Here is a 7,752-nt window from a genome sequence, read left to right on the forward strand (position 1 = left end):
ATTGTCCTATACTTTGCATATCCATTTCCATAGTAGCAAAGGAATAAAAAACCTATAAATATCCCTTGACTCTCTTTCACAAGAGTTAGTCAAGGATTATCATTCCTCTAGGTGCTTTTGTATTCTAATATTTGTATGAAAGTCATTTTAGGTCTTAATTCTACTCAGTTATATTTGCATCCAATATAGTATCTAATAATACCTATAGTCCTTTTCCATAATCATTGGACTAGCAGAGTCTTTCCTGGAAAATTTTTATTGTTCATTTTCAATCAGATCTTCCAAAGAATTCATGAGGGCCAAATAATACAAGACAATTATAGAAAAAAATCCCTATTTGGAGATATCGGGTCATCGAAGATTTCAAAATCTCTTGTTGCGTGTTCCATAAGCCTCTGGATCAGTCGATTGTCGTACATTGCATGACTCTCAAGGAACAAATCAAATGAAGAGTCACAAGTACCCTCTTTAATGGTTGATTAAATGACTAAAGGCACGTAAAGGTGGTGGCATGAGTCGCAGCATTTGATATTGTCACCTATTGCAGATAAGATTTAATGCACCACCCTTTGAGTTGACCGAAGTAACACACTATCATTGATAATGTATTTCCTTTGTTAAAATGATTTTTCCTTATGATAACCAGTTGCTGGTTGTTAACCCTGACTTAAAAAGGCTAGATAGTGAACATGGGAATATTATCCAAGGCTACATGCCCTTGGATGGAAACAACAAACTAATTTTGTTGAATATAGAAAGACAATTACCCTATTAGGTAAAATTATAGATTAGACCAAAATTCATGAATAGCGGTTGCAAGAGGAAATAATTGTGAGAAGAAACTTTGGTAATTAGCCCTTCAGATGACAAGAAAGATGGTGCTAAAAGGGAAAGCTCTAATGGTATAACCTGATGTCGAACATATGCAAGAGGACATCCTCTTCAATTTGACTGACTTTTATCGAGAATATATATAGGATGAAGAGGAATTTGCAGTTGTTCTCTAGGATTATTTATGGTATGGGCTTAGTGTAAAAGATTCTTTTTGACGAGTTTTTCTTTTCTTAGGGTAATTTTTTGAAACGATCATTTTCAAGACTGTTATCTTCCCAGAAACCGTTACTTTGAAATTGCAAATGGATGCTAGTTATAAAAGAGGATTTCAAACAATGGATTAAGGGGGGGAATTTTTGGGAATGTAGACTTTGTGTTGTTTTTTGAAAGACAATGAAATATGAATTTAGTTTAGATAATTTAATACCAAGCAAGGAAATTTCTGAACATTTTATCTGATATGATTATATTTTGTGCTATAGTGGATAAATTTGCGTTCTTCTTATGTGGATTCTTTTCTGTTCAAGTTTCTATGCATTGAGTTATTGAAGTACTTGTTTTTCCTCCCTTAATCATTGTTAGATAATGTTTATCTTTAAATAAATATTGTGTAATAGTGGCTTTGTCGGTGGTTGGTTGGGAAAGTTCTTTCATTATTTGTTTGTTACTTCTTTCCCTTTCCTTTTCCTTTAAGGATTTTTGGTTAAAAGTCTGACCTTTTCTGCTTTCTGGTTAAAATCACACCTTGAAAAACTTAAATATATATCATAAGAGGGAGCTGAACCTCTCAAAGTCAGAGGAAAGTTGCAAAGTAATTGCAACTTCTCTAACTATTGTCAATAATTTGTTCTCTTGTCAGGGCTAAGGGTCAATGTTGCTACTTTTTGGAGAGAACACAATCTGTTAACCAACATGGCCAACTCCACCAAAGAAATAAATTTTATTTGAAACCAATATGGAATCTTTGAAAAATCTATCTAAGATTGGCTAGAAGGAGGAGAAGAATCAATTGATATTTTGAAATAGTAGGAATAAGATGATGTAGGATAGGAAGTAGATATGTCATACATAAAGGTGCAGGACTCTATTAAGTAGTAGGATACCATCTAGGTAAGATGGTGAAGATGGTTTCTAAAGAGTTTGAGGTGGGCAATGGCCATGACTAGCACCAAGAAATCCCCTTCGCTATCAATAAATATTACACTTATATCCTACCATTTCTTGGCCTAAATTTTCCCTAAGGATTTCGAAGCAAGTGCTGTAGCTAGAAGGAATGGAGTTGGGAGAAGAGAAGGAACAACTACATAAGAAGTATGATTGACAAGTTGAAGAGAAAGGTAGATCATATAGAAAAAATGACACCATAAATTTTAAGCTACAAACCACCTACAAGGGTATATGATTTATTTATAAGAGAATAATTACTTAGGTTTTAGTTTTCAACTATATTATGATCTATCCTTCTCAATGGTCACTTCGAATATCTATAGTTCATCCACCCTTGACCCACAAAACTCCCTTGGTGATTTATATTTACATAATTATACGTTCCCTTGTGATACAAAATAGACCCTTTGTTGTATGTTGGTGACTAACATAAAAGAGAACTTGACTCTTATATCAAGAATAAGACATATTAGGGTGAGAAGATAAGGAGAAAAAGGAAATGTAAAAGTAAATTGTTCTACTATTAAGGTTTGAGTATAATAATCTTGATAGTATACTAAATATCTAGGCAATCCTTTTGAGTGTGTCAGAGTTTTAGTAGAAGGTGCCAAAGGAAATATTCAATAGTCATGTTATATTTGGAAGACTGACATGCACCATAGGTAGAGAGGTATTAAGATTCTTGGTATAATTATGGAAAGAGCTAAGTGATGAGCTTATATAACTATTATAGAGCTATGAGATTGGTTACGAGATACAATAAATTATCAAGACATCATGAGCTAACCCAATTTCCACTCATCTTCTAGATAGCTAACTTTTCTATAGTGGCCAGTATCAGATTAGATTGAATTGAAGATTATAATGCAAAGGTATAATATCCTAGATGGAAGAGAATATAGAACAAAATCATATTCTATTAGAAACCATTTAGTCAACACCTTTGGATGACCACACACTCATATTTCGGGGATCTTACCTTGATGAGGAATTAGATGCACTCCTCTACTTGGTGATAAGCATGGATCTAAGATAGGGGGTGATGAGTCTATTTTATGACTCAAATATGATATTTTTTATATGATCTTTATGCTTAAGATTTTGTCAACTTTTATCCCAGAACTTGATATTTTCCACTGTTAAGACTATTTATAGCCATTATAGCATGTTTGAATATGGATGATAAAGATATATGAATGCATGATTATTTATGTAATTATGTTAAAATTTTAAATTATTATCATTATTTGGAATGTTCTTGTGCACTAATATGTTCTAAAGCATTTAGTTAGATTTCCTACTTAAGACAATTCTTGTAACATAAGACAATAGAACCAAAAGTAGCTCCTATAACCAAGGGGGTGAATGTAGCTCGAATGATTTAATGTTGAGTTATTTATCTAGTAACCATTACAAGGATTCTTGTTAGTTCTAGAACTATTTAGCACACATGGTACTTCTCCATGATTATTTTCATTAAGAAGTCTATTATACTTTGCATTATGGATATTATGTCTCATAACCATTAGTTGTAAAGTCCTAATATGATTTTAAGTTTGTTAGTGCTTTTTTAGAATTAATAATCTTCTTCTTCAATACATAGAATGAGTGACATATTATACTAGTTAGTTAGTGTAAGTTAGTTAATATATGAGTCAAGAGAAGATTAAACGCGGTTTACAACTCTCTAGTTAATTTTCTCATTTTTGTAGCAGTTTTATTGTATGTTTCATGTACGATGATTTTTCATGAATGAATGAGAATATTTTGAGTTAGCAAATTTATCTTATCAATAGTGTTAGATTTTTTTACCACAAGGTAGGGCCTATTTGAGGTAAAAACTACTCTATATTTCATTTCAACATATTAGTTAGTCATTACTATTCCATTTTTTACGTTTAATTATATCAAACCTATAGCATAAGAATTATGGTTATATATTTTATAGCTCTTGTAGTAGTATGGTTTATGAATGAGCATGGTATATATTTACTATTATTTTTTAAATTATTCTTTACCTCTTTACCTCCCTACCTCTCCCTCCCTATCTCTAGGGACAACTTTAAGAAAGCACCCCCTGGGAAAAAGTGTAAAACCCTGGCGAATCAGGCGTTATTTTGGGGGGAAAATTTTCATCTTGATGGCAAAAAAAAAATTCATAGGAAAAAAAATTAATTTGTATTGGAGATTTTTTTCTAGGGTACAAAAATTCCATAAAATTTTGGCGAATAATACCTTATTTTGTGGGGAAAATATATATTGTAGGAGGCGAATGTTTTTCATTTAAAGGAACAAATATATAAGTGTATGGGTGAAAATTTTTACTCCGAAGGAAAAATTATTTAAGTGTATTGGCGATTTTTAGCCACCGTTTGAAAATTATTTAATTTGTTTGGCTAATATTTTGTTATTTATAGAAAAATATATATTTTATTGGTGATTTCATGAATTCATTTCCATTAATAGACAAGGCACATCACATCACATCACATCACATTGAGTCCTGACTCTGCACTATGTATCGATAAGCATGACCTCTTTGACACATCACATGTACCTAAAATATATCAATAATTTTCAATCATTCGATGATCGTAGATCAATGGATGAAGTTTTATTTCGGCACAATTTTCTGAAGAGAACGTAGTTCTCCAGAAAGTGCCCGGAATAGAATTGGATTCACTAGACATGTCTCAAATGTCATGGTCGATAATGCTGGTCATTAAATATATGTCTTGTCACTAACTACAATCCACTCTACTCCCACAACTTCCAATATGGTATTTGGTACTGGTTTATAATGGTTTCCAATTTCGCACACTAGTGCAATTATGGGAAAGATTTGCAGAGATATACAAAAGATTTAAAAAAAATTAAAGGAATTAATACGGTTAGAGAAGGAATTATTACAATCAAGAGCTTCAACTATTTATAGACGATCTATGCTTCTTTAATATTCAATTAGCCTTTGGTAGATAAATTGTCAGAGCTCATGGTAGTTAAATTTTGCCTCTGGTTTAGGTCTATAGGCTTAGGTTGTATGATTTGATATTCAGATCTCTCAATATGGACACTCCTATCCGCTTGAGAAACATTTATACAGAGGACCAGAGGGCCTTTTTGGGCTCCGTTAGAGACCCAACCCTCCAATCAGTCTGTAAGGAGGTTGGGATGTTCACTAATGAGGCTGTGAGGATGGTGTTGGGCAAAGAGTTTTTGCATAATGAAAATAGATATCATGTTAACACGAACGTTACATCCTAGTTCTTGGCGTCTCTTCTTGACCTTGGAGGAGACAAGGTGGATATGTTGTTGTTGTTAAGGAAGGTGTTTAAAGAAGACTTCCTTGGAGATGATGTTACTGTTGTCGTCTTTGCAAAAGTAGGGGTGGGGATCCCTTGGGCGAATGAATTAACCAAGCTTTTCCTCCTTGACCAAACAATGGCTAGGCACCTGAATGCGGATTAGTTGACGCGTCATAGGAAATGGGAACGGATTGGTAGGGACATTCTCCGAAAATGGTTTCTCTTGGATGACTTTCCAGACTATAGTTGGCTTGAAGAATTCTCACAACTTATAATGTCTGAAGAATTATACATAGAGGGAGGGCAAGATTCTTAGGGTAAAACATGAATGTGTCCACTGCCTGCCCCTAGCCCCGACCCCCTAGTAGTTTTGTTTTTTTGGCTATTTCCTCGTAACCTCACTCATTTTGGCTTTAAAGTTTTTGAGGGACTCCGACATGTAAAAATTGTAAATTTGTGAAACATATATATTAATGATAATTTTGCAAACTCCAGTTCGTTTCAGTTTGCCTCTTATGGATATAAAAATGGTTTCTATTTCATTTTATTATTTGTTGTTGCCATCATACAATGGCAGGATACTTAGCATAATCATTATGTTTTGAAATAGCTTAAATAGTTATTAATCTATGCGGATATAAGATTTAATTTTCACCATAAAAAAATAGCAGATCTATTCTAATTTCTTCTCTAAAGTTAAAGAACAAACTCAGTGTCACTTCTGAGATGACCTTTTCTAAAAGATATTTGAAGTGCTTGACAAAGAAGTATTTGAAAAAACATAATGTCAGGGATTGGCTGCAAGTGATAGCATCCAATAAGGATCGCAATGTCTTAGCTCATACATTTTTTTTTGTCTAAAAGCTACATTATTTCAATATTTTGTTAAACAATGGAAATAAATATAATACTGTGATCTTTTTTATGTAATTTTTCTTCCTCTATATTTAATATATAAAAAAAAATCGAGTTTGTTTCATTAATTATTTGTACATTGATTATCATTGATTATAAATATAAAAAAAAAGATGTTTATCTCGCGAAAAACAAGTGAATTAAAAGTCCAACTTGTAATTTTTTCTACATAATTTCACTATAAAAAAAAGTCCAACTAACTAGGTACATGTACATTAAACACCGACATGAAATAAAGGCTATGGCACATGGGGCGATGAAGTGTCAGGTGATGTGGCATTTGGGTGGCAGAAATCCTATGTATAATGGGACCCATGAGAACAGACAACAAATATGAAGTGATATTGCCTTATGGTACACACATCATTGAAAGTGAATGGTTAACATTTAGCCTTTAGGCGGCTTTAATGTTGACTTGTATGGATGAATTATGCGGTTGAAATAGTACATGTAGAGGAATGATGGCAGAGTTTGTGATTAATACCAATGACCACCACCGTTGGATGTCAGAAATTAGAAGTGAGTGAGAGGTATTTAAATCTTGGGTGGATTGGAAGTCTTGGTATCATATTGTCCGCACTTGCAACATTATCTTGGGTTTCTTAAGCAACATGGAAGCCAATTTCTCCTTCCATACTGATCAGAAATTAGTCCCATTTCTTGGACGATTTAAGGACAGGAGGTTGAAAGGTTTGTTCTTGTTTAAGGATGAGCCGTTGTACGAGAGTGTGAAAATGTTGTTGGGACAGGAAATTGTCCATGTAGGTCATCACTATAGGACAAACATGGAGGCATATTCATTGATTGCCGCTTGGGTTTTCCAATTTGAGGATGAGGTAGACAAGGTAAAAAATGCCCTGAGAGTTGTAATTGATTCTAACTACCTATTAAATCTAGATAGTGTGTGAGCTCGTGTCGTTCCAGAGGTGGGCATTGTTTTTGACGCAGGGGTGGCTAGTCCGATGGCACCGCTACCACTCATTTGATGGACTGATGATGATTTGAAGGCAAGATGTAGAGCTCTTGCTTGGAATGGGTGGAAGATGTTAGACACAATGCACCACTGAGATTGCTGCAACTGCAATGTTATGAGATCTAACACAATGCAGACTTATCGGTTAGCTATCAGTGGTTCTCAAAATTTTTCCCTTTAGCTATCCTAGGTGAATCAGTGGCTCTCAAATTTTTTCCCTTTAGCTATCCTAGGTGTGTATGTCGGTTATGAGATCTAACACAATGCAAACTTACCAGTTAGTGGGGAGACTAACACAAATGCAATTATACACAAAGGGAATTATATAACACCAGTATGTATGAGGAAAACCCAAGATGGGAAAAACCTCAGTGAACAATGCTGCTCGAGTCTACTGCTCCAATCCAGCCTCACAATTAAATCTCTTTTACAATATTTTAGGGCACCAACCCAAGGAGCTACAACCCCTGATTTAGGGCACCAACCTAAGGAGCACCAACCCGTGATTTAGGGCACCAACCCAAGGAGCACCAATCCCTAGCTAATTTATGGGCTACA

Source organism: Cryptomeria japonica, chromosome 3 (assembly GCF_030272615.1).
Source record: "Cryptomeria japonica chromosome 3, Sugi_1.0, whole genome shotgun sequence".
In the NCBI taxonomy this organism is placed as follows: Eukaryota; Viridiplantae; Streptophyta; class Pinopsida; order Cupressales; family Cupressaceae; genus Cryptomeria; species Cryptomeria japonica.